The 14,138-nt window shown below is 40.4% G+C and overlaps 1 protein-coding gene across 2 annotated transcripts in view; it reads left to right on the top strand.

The window, feature by feature from the left end:
• The first annotated feature begins 1,394 nt into the window (after positions 1-1,394).
• RALA (RAS like proto-oncogene A) overlaps positions 1,395-14,138 on the top strand; it is a 66,588-nt gene continuing 53,844 nt past the window's right edge. The window contains exon 1 of one of the 2 annotated variants that reach the window (XM_057733536.1): positions 1,395-1,636. The gene's annotated coding sequence lies outside the window, so the exon portion shown is untranslated. Of the gene's footprint in view, positions 1,637-1,853; positions 1,946-14,138 lie in introns of those variants that run through there. The other variant, XM_057733537.1, reaches the window with a different exon arrangement.

Genomic DNA, 14,138 nt, shown 5'->3' with positions numbered 1-14,138 from the left:
ATCAACTCTCATAACTAGTTAATTTGGCATCCTGAATATTTTAGGAATCCATCTTCTTTGGACACACTGCCACACACATTATGGTTCTTATCCTTCTTCTGGATTTCTTTAATGGTTCCTTGTCTACAAGTCCTCTGCTTATCCTGCTCCTCCCCTCAACTAATCTGTCCTCCACCAACAGCTTAAATTGTAAACTCTGTCCAGGGTCATTCCTCTATTCATTGCCTCACCACGGCATGAAAGACAGTTCATGTTTGGCTCCTGTCTGCTTCTTTAGATTCATTTTTTTCGGCAGCTTAGGCTTGAACTTTTAAGTCCTGTAATTACTACTCGGACTTCTCAATACCCGTTATTTGTTCCTTTGCTGCATGTCTTTTTTGTCAGGATCTGGATTTGCAATCCCACCCCTTTTGGGTGCTGTAAAAACCCTATTTATCTTTAAAATCTAACGCGGTTTTTAGTGAACTCATCGATTCTTTTCTCTGTATACCTTGATATACCATACTTCCAACCATAATTATTTGCTTTCATTAGACTGGAATGAATGGATTGTGTCAAGCAAAGAGTTCTGATACTCAGCTGCCGGGTGGGGAGGGAGAAAGGTAAGGGAATAAAAATCAAGAGACAAGACTGCAGCTGCTAACGGATGTTAGTCTAACGGTCTATTTCGAACCCGTGGAAGGATTAAATACAGCAAAGGATTTAGTGGAACTACTTCCAACTTGGCTCCCAAATCACAGGATGGGGCCGCGGGATGATCTCAGTGCCACACCAGACATCAGACCCGCAATGTGGCAGGGGGATCGGGAATCCTCAGAAAAGGATCCCAGACTATCCGCGTATGCGAGTTCTCCAGGGAGCTGCAGTTAGATAAGCGGCCCACGGCAGCCACCGAGACTCTCCAACCAGGGCAGGCGAGTGACCCCATCTCCAGGGAGTCGGCCCGCGACGAGCTACGTCGCCGGCTCCACTCGGGAAAACCCCGGCCACGAGACGGAGCGGCCTCACCCTAGGACGCCCCGGGAGAAGGGGCTGCCCCTGGCAGCAAGATGGCGGCCTCCGCTCTCCCCCTCCTCCCCCCAAGAACCCCTCCTGGTCCCCAGAAGAGAGACAAGGACGTCGTGGCGCCGGCGCCGAGATCCGGGAAACTCTGTGAGGCCCGCGGCCACTCCCGGGCCCCCGGGAGGTGACTTCACCTCGCCGGGCGCAGAGAGCTGGGGGTGGGGCGGCCCCAAAAGCAGTGCAGCCCGCCCTCAGCGCGCGGAGGCTGGACGCCGGCTAGCCCGCGCCCTCCGGCCATTGTTCTCCAACCTGGTCCCCCACACCCTCTTCTCCGCCCGCGGACGGGAAGTTGCTTCCCCGTCGGCCCCGCCCCTCTCCCCAGCGCCCCGGAAGTGATCTGCGGCGGCTGCTGCAGAGCGGCCAGGAGGAGGGTGGATCTCCCGAGAGCGGAGCGCCCCGAGTCCTCCTTCACCTCCTCCTGCCGCCCAGGCTCCACCGCCTCCTGTCGGATTGCTCCTTCTACCGCTCCCGGCGCGGAGCCTCCTAGACGACAAGGGCCGAGCCCTCTCCAGCTGGAGCCAGCTCAGCGGCGGCTTCCGGAGCCCGCGGGGCGGCGAACCGGCTTGCGGTGCAGGTGAGCGATGCCCGCCCGGGCCGCCCCGGGAGGGGTTGGGGCCACCCGGGCGGCGGCGGGGGTGTGTCTGGACGGCGGTGGGCCGAGGCCCAGACGCTGGGCCCGGACGCCGAGATTGCACCTCCCGCGCTCTTCCCGGGAACCAGCTGCGGGACAAGCCGGGACTGGAATCCGGGGCGCCGTGTTCGCCGCTTTGCGGAGAGCGCACCCCCGAGAGCGGGCGGTTGCGGCGAGGTCTCCGGAGCCCGGCACCCCCTCGAGTTGGCCTCGTCGTAAGGTCACCCCGCATCTCTGGCCCGCCGCGCAGAGGTCCCCGCCTGGGCGGTGCCCGGGACCTGGGGGGACCGTCGCCGCAGTCCCCGCGCCTCACTCCGCCCCTCTCCCCTCCTCCCCTTTCTTCCACTCCTTGTCTGTGTGCGGGTAGTTGCTTTTTAAGCATTTCCAGTAGGGTTTTGTGGTTTTGTGCCAGTTAAAGGAATAGCTTTTTCAGGCTGAAGTCGTTAGATGGTCCGCACTGAACTGAATAGCCGGTCCTGGGTTCTTGCACAGGTTTAGCCAGTAATCGCCAATCAAACTTCTGAAACGAGGACGAGAATATGGATGTTTTGAGTGAGGGGGGTGTTTCCTCCCTGGTTGGTTCCTAAAGGTTTTCCAGAAGTGGAGGATGTGATTTGTGTGCTTTAGGCTGGGTGTATGTGTGTAAGCGGGCGGGGGTGACGGCGCAGAGAGGTGGCAGTGTTGTTTCAAGGTTTAGAGAGAATTAGGGAGTTGACTGGCCTTTTCTCCGAAACCTGAATGTCCAGGCTTGCTAGAGCTCATCCAAGTGTCATTGAGGTTGTATGAGAACTCCAGGGCCACGCCCTGCCTGTCAAGCTGAAAAGCACCTAATTTAAGAATTGTGTTTGGGGGCGCGGGAGTGGTGGTGGAGATCGTTGTAAAATATGTGTCATGAGTTAATTCTTGTCCTGGCAGTAAGTTACAACTTTAATCATGCTCCAAAAATTTGATAATAAATTTCGTTAGTGAACTCAGTTTCCACTAAAGGCATTCCTTTTAGCTTATGTTTTTTAACGTATTCAAATATGTCTTATTAGCTTATGTTTTTCTCTCTATGCATGCAACATTATTATAAAATGACTCTTGTGACTCTTAAAACATTATTTTTAGACTTTGAATTTCTTCAGGGCAGGAGCCGTGTCTTACTCACCCCTGTGTTTCCATGCGATGTGCCCAGAACATAGAAGTTATTCACACCGTTCGTTCTTCACTGAGTGAATGAATGTGTAGGTGATCTCACAGTTGCCTTCCAGTAGTCATTTATTTTGTTTGGCTAAGGTTTTTCTGTTTGTGTTTTTATTTCAGTTTTGGGTCACATGCAGGTTTTCCTTTGTCTTTCTGTTCTTTAGCATGGTCAAAGAACAAATCAAGAAGAAGCCTTTGCCATCCTTCCAAAACTGTTCTCCCCTGGGAGATTAAAATTTTATTTGGGGTATTGTGATTGGGCATTATAGTCACTTGTATTCCAGTGTTAACTGTTCACTACTTGAGCTTTTTTGCCCAGGGATTTCAAGAAGAGATTTTTCTGATGACAGTGAGTTTGTGTTTGGAGTTGATAACCATATGCTATCTTAATCAAATAGAGGAATTCGGGAGCTACCATTGTTGGGATAATGTGGTACATCGCAGAATTACTTATAGTGGCTCATTTTTTCCCACGGGTACATGAAGTCCTCTGACATCTTATGACCTTGACATGATTTACAAATAGCCACTTTCACACTTTTTTTCAGAGATCCATATGCTGTTCTCCAGTGTATCTGCTGAGTGTGCAGTCATCTGTATCAATTATTTTGAAGTAATTCTTCATATAACACTTTCTTTGCAGGGCTTTCAAGGGGAAAAGGGCTAATTATAGGAAAGAATCTTGTCTACTGTTTGTGTGGGGAGGTAATTTTTGTCTATAGATGGTTGGGTTATTTTCACTGTAGTGAGGTTCAAATAAAAAGTGCTGATATCTTCTTTCCTCTCAAAATGTCTAGTCCTGCACTGATTTTCCAAGCTCAGCTTCTACAGAACATAAATAAATGTGCCAGGATCACTTCTTGTATATGCGTGCATCACTGGTACGTAGGTTGCAAAGACAGTCACTTTTAAAATACTGGAATAAGAGGCTGTGAATATTAATAGGGAGAAAGATTATGATTCTGAAGAAGTGGGGAGACAGTTCATGATTTTCATTGTTTTATAAAATGTCTTAATTTAGACACTAAGGAGGGTGAAGCCTGCAGTTTCTTATCTCAGTGACGTAACCACTCTACAGAGGTCAGATTTCCCTCTTATTTCAACATCTCTCTTGGTAATAACAGTCCCCCTACGTTCATTGCCTGCCAAGCACTGTGATAAGATCTTTACTTATATTATTTTTAATCTCCACACTATTTCTGCAGGATAGGTAGTTTTTCCATAGTTTGCTGAGGCTAAGGGAAGTTATTTGCCGGAAGCTGGGCCGGTAGTGTGCAAATAGGGTCTGGATTTTAAAGTAAGGATTTCCTAGAGCTTTGGCTATTGCAGTTAATCCTAAAAGACTGAGAAAACTGATTGAGCTGAACTTTAAGAAAGCAAAGATACTGATCTCCTCAGTACTCTTGGCCATCAAATGGGACCTGGGATAACCAGGGACCCTGGCCAGGTGGCCTCAGACAGCAGCCAGTCTTCTGTTTATGACCTTCCATATGTTATCACCTTCTCTGTGTACCATGATGAAAAAATGGTTGGGCATTGTTCATAGAAATGTCCTGAGAGAGTATAGTATTAGCAGCTCAACTTTGGTGTTTGGTTATTACTTTTTACCTTTCTAGTGCCTCAGTAGTCCCTATTTGAGAGGACTACTGGAGACCTATTTGTAGTAATCTTTCCTGAAATTTTGTTGTTTTTTTAGTTCTTTCTTGGACTAAAGAAAATGGGGGAGAGGTTGTGGAAGAGTGGAAAGAATGGCAAAAAAGCAAAGGTGTCCTGGGTCTGTTTTTACCATTTCAGACCATATATCATTTTCTCTTTGGGTTTAGTATGGAGGCTTAAAGGTGGCAGAAGTCTTGCAAGGGCCTAATTGCTCTTCAGTGCCAATAGAATTCTCTTCACTCTTCCCAAGCCTGTGCACTTTTAAAAAAAATGCCCTTTTAAATGGGCTTAATTTCAAGGATGTGTTCATCTCTTGGTTTAAAAAAAAGTGTATAGTTCAAGTAAAAAATAGCTTATTCTCCAACCCTAATTAGTAACATATTTTTTTTCTTTAGCTCTAAAACACCTTTCTTACTACCCTGTTGCACTCATAAGAATTTGGTTACAATATAGAAAAAAGTGAAATTAAATCTCTGTCAATTCTTAAAAGATGTTTGAGTAAATCTTAGAAGAGAATTTGCATCTTTGATTTAATTATACCTGAAGGTGAAAACTGAATTCCTCAACATCAAGAGGGTATTCTGAACAAACCAAAAAGCAAACTTCCATAAAATATGTTAGTATTGTTAAAGGCCTTCACAGCTGGAGTCCTGTATTAGATTCAGTAGACAAATGCTTGAGGCATGTAAGCTCCTTGAAGTCCGGGATCCAGTTTCATTGCAGAATTCACTTGTTAAAACTAAACACCAGGGTTTGTCAGTGTCATCCTGGAGAATAAAACACAGCAAGATTATGAAGTGACTTCTGCTCCCAGATATTTTGTGAAGGTGGGGAAAGATCCGCAGTTTCCGCTAAGATCATGATTTTTCGTAGTCTTCTGAGCCACAGGATCTCTTGCTTTCTTATGCCGTTGAGAAGCTAGCATAGTAATCCATTGAAAATGAGGTTGCCTGTAACTGAGTGATTGCAGACGCCCTGTCTAGATCTGTTCTGGATTATTGTAGCAGCCTTTTAGCCTCTGGTTGGGTTCCCCGCCTGCCCCTCAGCCCAGTCTTTTTTCCACACTTGGTTAGAGCATTCATGATACTCCCCTGCTTAAAACCCTTTCATAGCTCCTTCTTGCCAATTAATAAAATCCAAGTTCTTTTTATCCTTAATTTCATATATAAAACGTCTAAGGTCTGCTCCTTACCTAACTAGCTCTGTAGCCTCATTTCCTTTTTTCCAGGGTCTTGGGTTCTAGCAATCTAGGCTTCTGGAATGCTAGGGTTTTCTCAGTCCTCTTCCTGTGATTTTAGCCACACGTCATTCCCCCAGCCTAATATACCCCTACTTATCCTTCAGAACTCAGTTTAGCTTATACCACTCCAAGAATTGTATCTTGATTCGATTTTGTCTCTCAACTCTATCCCTCCAAAAAAAGAAAACAACCGAAAAAAAACAACTTTCAAGACTGGGCTAGTTGCTCCCCTTGCAGGCTGCCATAAAATCTACCATAGAACTTACTACTATGGACACTGCCTTCATTAGCCTGTTGTAAATTTTGTTGACCACAATCTGTAGTACCCTCATACCTACAGGTACACATGCACTCTTAAAAGTCTTTGCAGGACTTTATCAGAAGTTCCCAAACTTTCTCAGTTCATGACATCCTTATTATATCAGTAATTTTTTCACAGCATCCGTAGGTCAGAAGCACCTAATGGTTTAATTTATAGTTTAGGTCCAAACAACTTATTAAGTATTTATGTACTAACAATTTAGTAACTACTTCAAAAAAATAATACACAAATTAACTTTCATTTTTAACTGTATGTACTCCATGGTTTATTAAACCAGTTCTCCTGTATTTGGACATTTAAGTAATGTCCAGTATTTTTCAATTACAAGTGATGTTATGATACAAATCTTTGTTTCTTTGTATCGTTGGAAGTATATCTTCAGGGTAAATGCATATATAAGATTTGTTAGATTTGCCAAATTTTTCTTCCTGTGGGGTTGTACTATTTTGAATTCCTACCAGTGGTATATGAGTGCTACAGCTTCAGCAACAGAGCATATTGTCAAGCTGTTGAATTTCTGCTAATCTAATAGATGAGAAATGGTATCTCAGTGTAGTTTTAATTTGTATTTCTCTTATTACAAGTAAATTGAACTTTTTTTATATGTTTAAGGGCCATTTTTTTCATTTTTAAAATTGTTCATGTTATTTGTTCACTTGCTAAATAAATTTTGGGCTTTTCCCCTCAGTGTTTAAAAGTTCTTTATATTTAATAATATTGGTTATTTAACTTTGACATATATTGCAAATACTTTGCCCAGGTATCTTTGGGCATTACTTGTGGTATGTTTTTTTAAGACTTGCAAAAGTTTGTTTCTGTGTGGTCAAATATATTAATCTTAAATGGACTGCATCTGGATTTTTAGTCATAGCCTTTTCGCTACCCATAGTTTACAGAGAAATTCAGCCATGCTTTCTTCTAGTACTAATACAGTTTCATTTATAATATAGAACACATTAAATTCTCTGATCCATTTGGAGTATATTTCTGTATATGGTGTGAGGAATGAATCAAATTTTTATCTTTTCCACATGGCTGTTCAGTTGTCCCAATATCATTTAATTAAAAAAAACCTTGCCCCCTTTATTATATACTAGATTTCTGTATATAGTCTGGTGTGTTTTATTCTTTTGGATGGTCTGACTATTCATGTACCAGTACTACTTTGTTTTAATCATAGAGGCTTTGTATATGGTTTAATATCTGGTAGGTCTATTTCCTCATTATTGCTCCTCCTTTTCAATGTTTTCCTAACTAGTCTTGCATGTTTTAATTTTTCATATGAACTCTAGCATCAGTTTGTCTTAAGTCCATTAAAAAGCTCACTGCTATTTTTATTGAGATCACATTAAACTTACTATATAACTTAGAACTCATCTCTTGATAGTGTTGGAACATCTTAATCTAGAAGAAGAAATATCTTTTCATATTCTTAAATCTATTCTTGTGTCTCTGTGGAATGGTTTATATTTACTTCATGTAAGTTTTTAACATTTCTTGTTTATTCCTATGTATTTTGTATTTTATCTTTTGTTATTGTTACTATTATAAATAGAACTTTCTTATCCATTATATTTACTAATTATTATTTATGTATATGAGTATTGCTGATTTCTGCATATTTTTCTGTTACCTTGCTGAATTCTTATTGTTTGAGTTACTTTTATCATTGCTTCTCTTTGGCCCAGATACACAGTTATGTCACCTGTAGACAGAGATTTTTATCCTCTTCTTTGCCAGTGTTTATGCATCTAAGTGTTTGTCTTATCTAATTGCATTGATTACTATCTCCAGAACAATGTTAAATAGTGGCATAACAGTGTCTTTCATAGAGATGCTGATTGTTTTATTGTATTATCTTCTCTGTGGACATACAAAGTTACACATTGTACTAGATATTAATTTAACTGTGGAAATACCTTTCAAAGACTGCAATCCTTCACTATTTCTGTAAGAGACAGATGTGGTAAGAGGCAGAAAAGTTGACCTTCCTACGGGGCAGCAGCAAGGTATTGATATAATGATAATCAAGGTAAGGTACTGATCCATAGTTTCCCAGTTCATACAGCTGTTCCTGAGTTTTGTTCCCACCTCTCCATACAGTTCTTCTGAACCTCGTTGTAATCTTCACTCACCCAGTCATGGGTACCATGGGGTGACCTCCGTTTCTCCCCTAGGCTAATGCAGCCATAGGTCTATGAAAATCTGAGGGTTTCCTTCTTCTAGGCTTTCATAGTCTAAGTGGTTTCTGTGCTTTGCAGATGAATTAGGCTCACCTAGTATTGATGTGATTATGGCTTGAGTCCTTGTGTCTATAGATCATGTGGCAAGTTAGGCTTGTAATTAGATGAGTTTATCCATGGGGTGGCCCATGGTACACAGATATGGGGTAGTTCTAGACAAGTTTGTAGAGCCTGGGTCCATCTGGTTTTGAGGCAGTTGTTTCTCCAGAATTCTTTTATAACAATCTAGTCCTCTGGCTGGAGGTATATGTTGGTGTGAAATCAGGTGTTGGCCCAACATCCTGCACACATTTCCTCCACACGGCAATAATGGACACACACTAGTGCTCAGTCTCCCATGTTCTGGAGAGTTCTTTCATTTCACTGCTATCGAATTCACCCAGAAAGTTCAAGTAGTATATTTTCTGTAGACTCATATAATTTCAAGATTATCTAAGTCCATTTTGTGTACTCCCAGTACACATCCTGTTTCCATCTCAGTCATTCTAAATATTTTCTTTCCCAGGAGTGCTGGGGGGCAGTATATTTATTAACTTCTTGTCCCTTATGCTGAGGAGTGCCTCCCTAAAAGTCCCTACAACTCCCAGTTTATGACCTATGTTCCATCTTCTTTGTCCCAGAAATGCTGGTAGGTCTCTAGGTTGAGGAGCTCTCACTCACCAGGTGAGTACTCCTGGTCTGTGGCCAGTTGTTCATCTCCACTTTTCCTGGGACCCATGTTGCTTTTTTCTGTCTGGGTCTTGGCCCACAGTTCAGTCTTTGGCCGGTGGTGGTTGGCTGTCCTGCCTTGAAGAGCCTCAGGTCTCACCTTCTGCTACATGCTGCCACCCTGATGTCTGGGCTTGCACGAGGCTGATTTTTTCTGTCCCTTTTTTGCCTTAGTTCCCCTACCTCCACCTTTTTTGTCCGAGGACATTTTGTCTGCCTTCATCTTTCTGCCTAAGACATTTTGTCTGTGGCAGAAAATCTCTATCCCCTGAGGTCTTAAGTTTCTGGGACACCAGCCATAGTTTCCTAGTGCTTGGATTATCAGTAACTTTCCCACTACCCTATTGGTCTCTAAGATTTCCCTATTTTATATGTCTGTACACTACAACTAAGATAATTCTCTATGTCTGCTACTTCATTTATTCTTATATGGTGATTGTGGCTTTTAGTAGCTTTCTTTATCTCCCAGAATAAAATAAAACTTAATTAAAAAAAAATAAATAAAATTTAATCATTCGCTCTGCCTAGCTCTTCTTGTCCTTTGCTTTGGCCCAGATTTTTAAACCTATTCCTGGTTTTATGTTTTGCTTTGTTTTGTTAAAGTTTATATTTTTTTGGTTACAACTATTTGAACTTTTTGTACATTCATTAGTCATTTATACTTTTTATTCTGTGAATTGTCTTTTCATGTCATTTGCTTATTTGGGGGGGATGGGGAGGCTGGTTTTTTTTTTTAATGATGGATTTGTTGAGATATAATTCACATACCATAAAATTTACTTTTTAAAGTGTATAATTTAGTGGTATTTAGTATAGTCGCAGAGTTGTGCATCCATCACCTCTAATTTGAGAACATTTTTATTACCCCCAGAAGAAACCCCATGCTCATTAACCATCACTCCTGATTCCCTCCACCCTCCAGCCCCAGACAGCTGCAGGTCTACTTCCGATCTGTGGAGATTTGCCCATTCTGGTCCTTCCTGGATTCCATAAATGGATCATACAGTATGTGGTCTTTTGTTTCTGGCTTCTTTCATTTAACATAATGCTTCAGGGTTCATCCATGTTTTAGCATGTATCAGTACTTCATTCCTTCTCATGGCTAAACAATTTGGACATTTCTACTTGGCTTATATTGGATAATGCTGCCATACACATTGATGTACGTGTTTTTGCATGGATGTGTGTTTTCATTTCTCTTGCATGTATATCTAGGAGTGGAATTACTAGGTCACATGATAACTCCATGTTTAGCAGTTTGAGTAACTGCCAAAGTGTTTTGTGAGGTACCTGTACCATTTTACATTCCCACTATCAGCGTATGAGGTTTTCCAGTTCCTCCACATCCTCACCAGTGTATGTTGTTCTCCATCTTTTTGATTATAGCTATCATGGTACAATTCCTATCTTCTGCCATCTGCTAGAGTACTTTGTCTGTGCTATCCTGTGCATATGAAGTAATCTACATCTTAGCATATCTTATCTTTTTCTTCTTAGATATTTTAATTCAAGTCCAGTTCCAAGAATGTTTTCTTTATTTTAAAATCTATAAATGTGACTTTTTGTTTGAATTTCCAGGTGAACATTCCTTTTGATTCATAACAAGATTCCTATTTTACATTAGTGTGTGTGTCTGATGAGTTTAAGCTGTTAAAACTTTAAGTTGTTACAAGTACACTGTTAAAGGGACTTCCTTGGCGGTCCAGCGGTTAAGATTCCGCACTTCCACTGCAGGGGACGTGGGTTCAATCCCTGGTCAGGGAACTAGGATCACTGCCAAAAAGAATAACAACAACAAAAGTACACTGTTATGGTTACCAGGGGGGAGGGGTGGGGGGAAGGGATAGTTAGGGAGTTTAGGATTGCCATGTACACACTGCTGTATTTAAAATGGATGACCAACAAGGATGTACTGTATAGCACAGGGAACTCTTCTCAATATTATGTAACAACCTAAATGGGAAAATAATTTGAAAAAAGAATAGATACAAGCATATGTAAAAACAAAAACCAAACAAAAAAACCCAACAAAAAACTCAACAACAACAACAGAAGTACACTGTTAACAAATTGTGGCATCGTAAGTAGTAAGACAAAATGCCAAAGTTATCGTAGTGAAAAGGAATTATTCATAATTCCTTCAAAGCATTGATGATGCTTTGAAGAATTGTTAGTGCAGTGTTGACTACAAAATTGAGGAACTCCAATTATAGACAAGAGTAACCAAATACGATGCTAGGTTTAATCCTGTGTTTCTATTCCTATTCTTACTAGGAAGGTACAAATCATAAGTGACTAAATTTTTTTAAATTGAAATTTAGCACTTTTATGTATATGATTTCATTTGATCTATCAGCCAAGAGATATAGGTGGGAATGGGTGCTCTTTCAGGTAGGAAAGTTTATTGATCTTCATTCAAAAATGTTTTCTCAGACTCTCCTGTATAACTTATTTCAGTTCTCATTTGTTCCATCCATTATTTTCTGTGTATTAACATAGTTATAAACCAAAGCGATGACAGTCTTTATACCTTAACTATGTGCCTCTTTCTGAAATGCACAGAGAACTACATCAGTGAGTCCTTTTACATTTGGTTACATTTTAAAATGAGAGTGCTCCATGAAAAGATGTTCATCATCACCAATTTTTAGGGAAATGCAGATCAAAACCACAATAAGATATCACCTGATGCCTGTTAGAATGGCTGTCATCAAAAAGGCAAGAAACAACACGTGTTGGTGAGGATGTGGAAAAAAGGGAACCCTCATACACTGTTGACAGGAATGAAAATTGGTGTAGCCACTATGGAAAGAGTATGGAGATTCCTCAGAAAGTCTAGACTAGAACTACCATGTGATGTAGCTATTTCACTTTTGGGTATTTATCCAAAGAATGTGAAAACATTAATTCAAAAACATTTATGCACCCCTGTGTTCATTGCAGCCTTATTTACAATAGCCAAGATTTGGAAACAACCTTGGTGCCCATCAACAGATGAATGGATAAAGAAGATGTGGTGTGGGGCTTCCTAGGTGGCACAGTGGTTGAGCATCCACCTGCCAATGCAGGGGACATGGGTTTGATCCCTGCTCCAGGAAGATCCCACATGCCACGGAGCAACTAAGCCCGTGCGCCGCAACTATCGAGCCTGAGCTTTAGAACCTGTGAGCCACAACTGTTGAGCCCATGTGCTGCAACTACTGAAGCTCACGGGCCTAGAGCCCATGCGCCACAACAAGAGAAGCCACGGCAATGAGGAACCTGCACACCACAACAAAGAGTAGCAACTAAAGAAAGCCCATGCACAGCAAAAAAGACCCAACACAGCCAATTAAATAAATAAATAAATAAATAAATAAATAAATTTATTTAAAAAAAAAAAAAGAAGAAGATGTGGTGTGTATACGAGGGTGAGTCAAAAATTATCTGCACTCTAGCTGTAGAATTTATAGAAGTTTTAATGTAAGCGGAATGCAGATAATTTTTGACTAATCCTCATGTATTTATACACAAAACAGAATAAACTACTCAGCCATAAAAAAGATGAAATCTTGCCATTTTTGACAACATGGACCTTGAGGATATTATTCTGCTAAGTGAAATAAGTCAGAGAGAAATACCTTTTGATTTTACTCATATGTGAAATATAAAAAGAAAAAAAATACGAAGAAACCAAACCTAACAAAAACAAATACGTCAATGCAGAGAACAGAGTAATAGTTAGCAGAGCAGAAGGGGCGGGGTGGGGGGGGGTAGGGCAAAGTAGATAAAGGGGATCAACTGTATGGTGACAGATGAAAAGTAAATTTTTGGTGAGCACATTGTAGGATATACAAAAGTAGAAATATAATTTTGTACATATGAAACATGTTATAAACCAATATTACCTCAATTAAAAAAAGTTTTAAGAAAGAAAATAAAATGATTGCTCTTTTCCTCCCAACTTTGTGTTTCAAAATATTTTTTTAATTGAATTTAATTGATTTACAGTGTGTTAATTTCTGGTATACAGCACAGTGACTCAGTTATATGTATATATATTCTTTTTTATATTTTTTTCCATTGTGGTTTATCCCAGGACATTGACTATAGTTCTCTGTGCTATACAGTAGGTCCTTATTGTCTTGAAATGTTTCAGACCTACAAAAAAGTTAAAAAGAGTAGTATATTGAATGCCAGCAGTTACTAATCACCCTATTTTCACCAATTACCAATTATTGTTTTGTCACGTTTGCTTTATCTTTCTAAGTATAGATGCTTTTATTTTTCTGAGTTATTTGAAAGAAAAGGTTGGGGACAAACTTTACTTCTGGGTACTTGAGCTTACATCTTCTGAGAATGAAGATATTCTCCTGGATAACATAATACTATTGTAGCACCTAAGAAAATTAGTGGTAGTTTCATAACATCATCTAATAGCTAGTCCAAATTCAGATTTCGTTGTCTCCTGTTGTCTTTGATAGCTGTTTTTCCCCCAGTCTAGGATTCAATCAAGGTTCATACTTTCTTCTTGCTTATTATGTCTTCACTAGTCCCTTTTATTTCACTTTTTCTAATTAACTTTTTTGACACATAATTTACATATCATGAAATTCACCCATTTTGGGTTTACGATGATTTTTAGTAACTTTACTGAGTTGTGTAGATCATTACCATAATCCAGTTTTAAAACATTTTCATCACTTTAGTATAAAATCTCCTATTCCCCTTTTTAGTTAATTCCCATTCCCACCCCCAGGCAACCGTTAGTTTATATTCTGTCTCTATAGATCTGCCTTTTCTGGACATTATGTGTAAGTAGAAATATACAATATGTACTCCTTTTGGGTTCCCTTTACTTAGCATAATGTTTTTTGGTTGTCATGTTGTGGCATGTGTCAGTAGTTCTTTCCTTGTAATGGATGGACAGTAGCTCAGCATTCCATTTTATGGGTATACCACATTTTGCTTCTCCTTTTACCAACTGATGGATATTAGGATCGTTTCCCCTTTTTGGTTATTATGAATAATCCTGTTATGAACGTTCATGTACAAGTCTTTGCACGGACGTATGTTTTCATTTCTCATGAGTATCATAGAGTGAAATCTCTA

Source organism: Hippopotamus amphibius, chromosome 4 (assembly GCF_030028045.1).
Source record: "Hippopotamus amphibius kiboko isolate mHipAmp2 chromosome 4, mHipAmp2.hap2, whole genome shotgun sequence".
NCBI lineage: Eukaryota > Metazoa > Chordata > Mammalia > Artiodactyla > Hippopotamidae > Hippopotamus > Hippopotamus amphibius.
The sequence above is the reverse complement of the archived record's forward strand: the minus strand, read 5'-3'. Positions and strand labels throughout refer to the sequence as shown.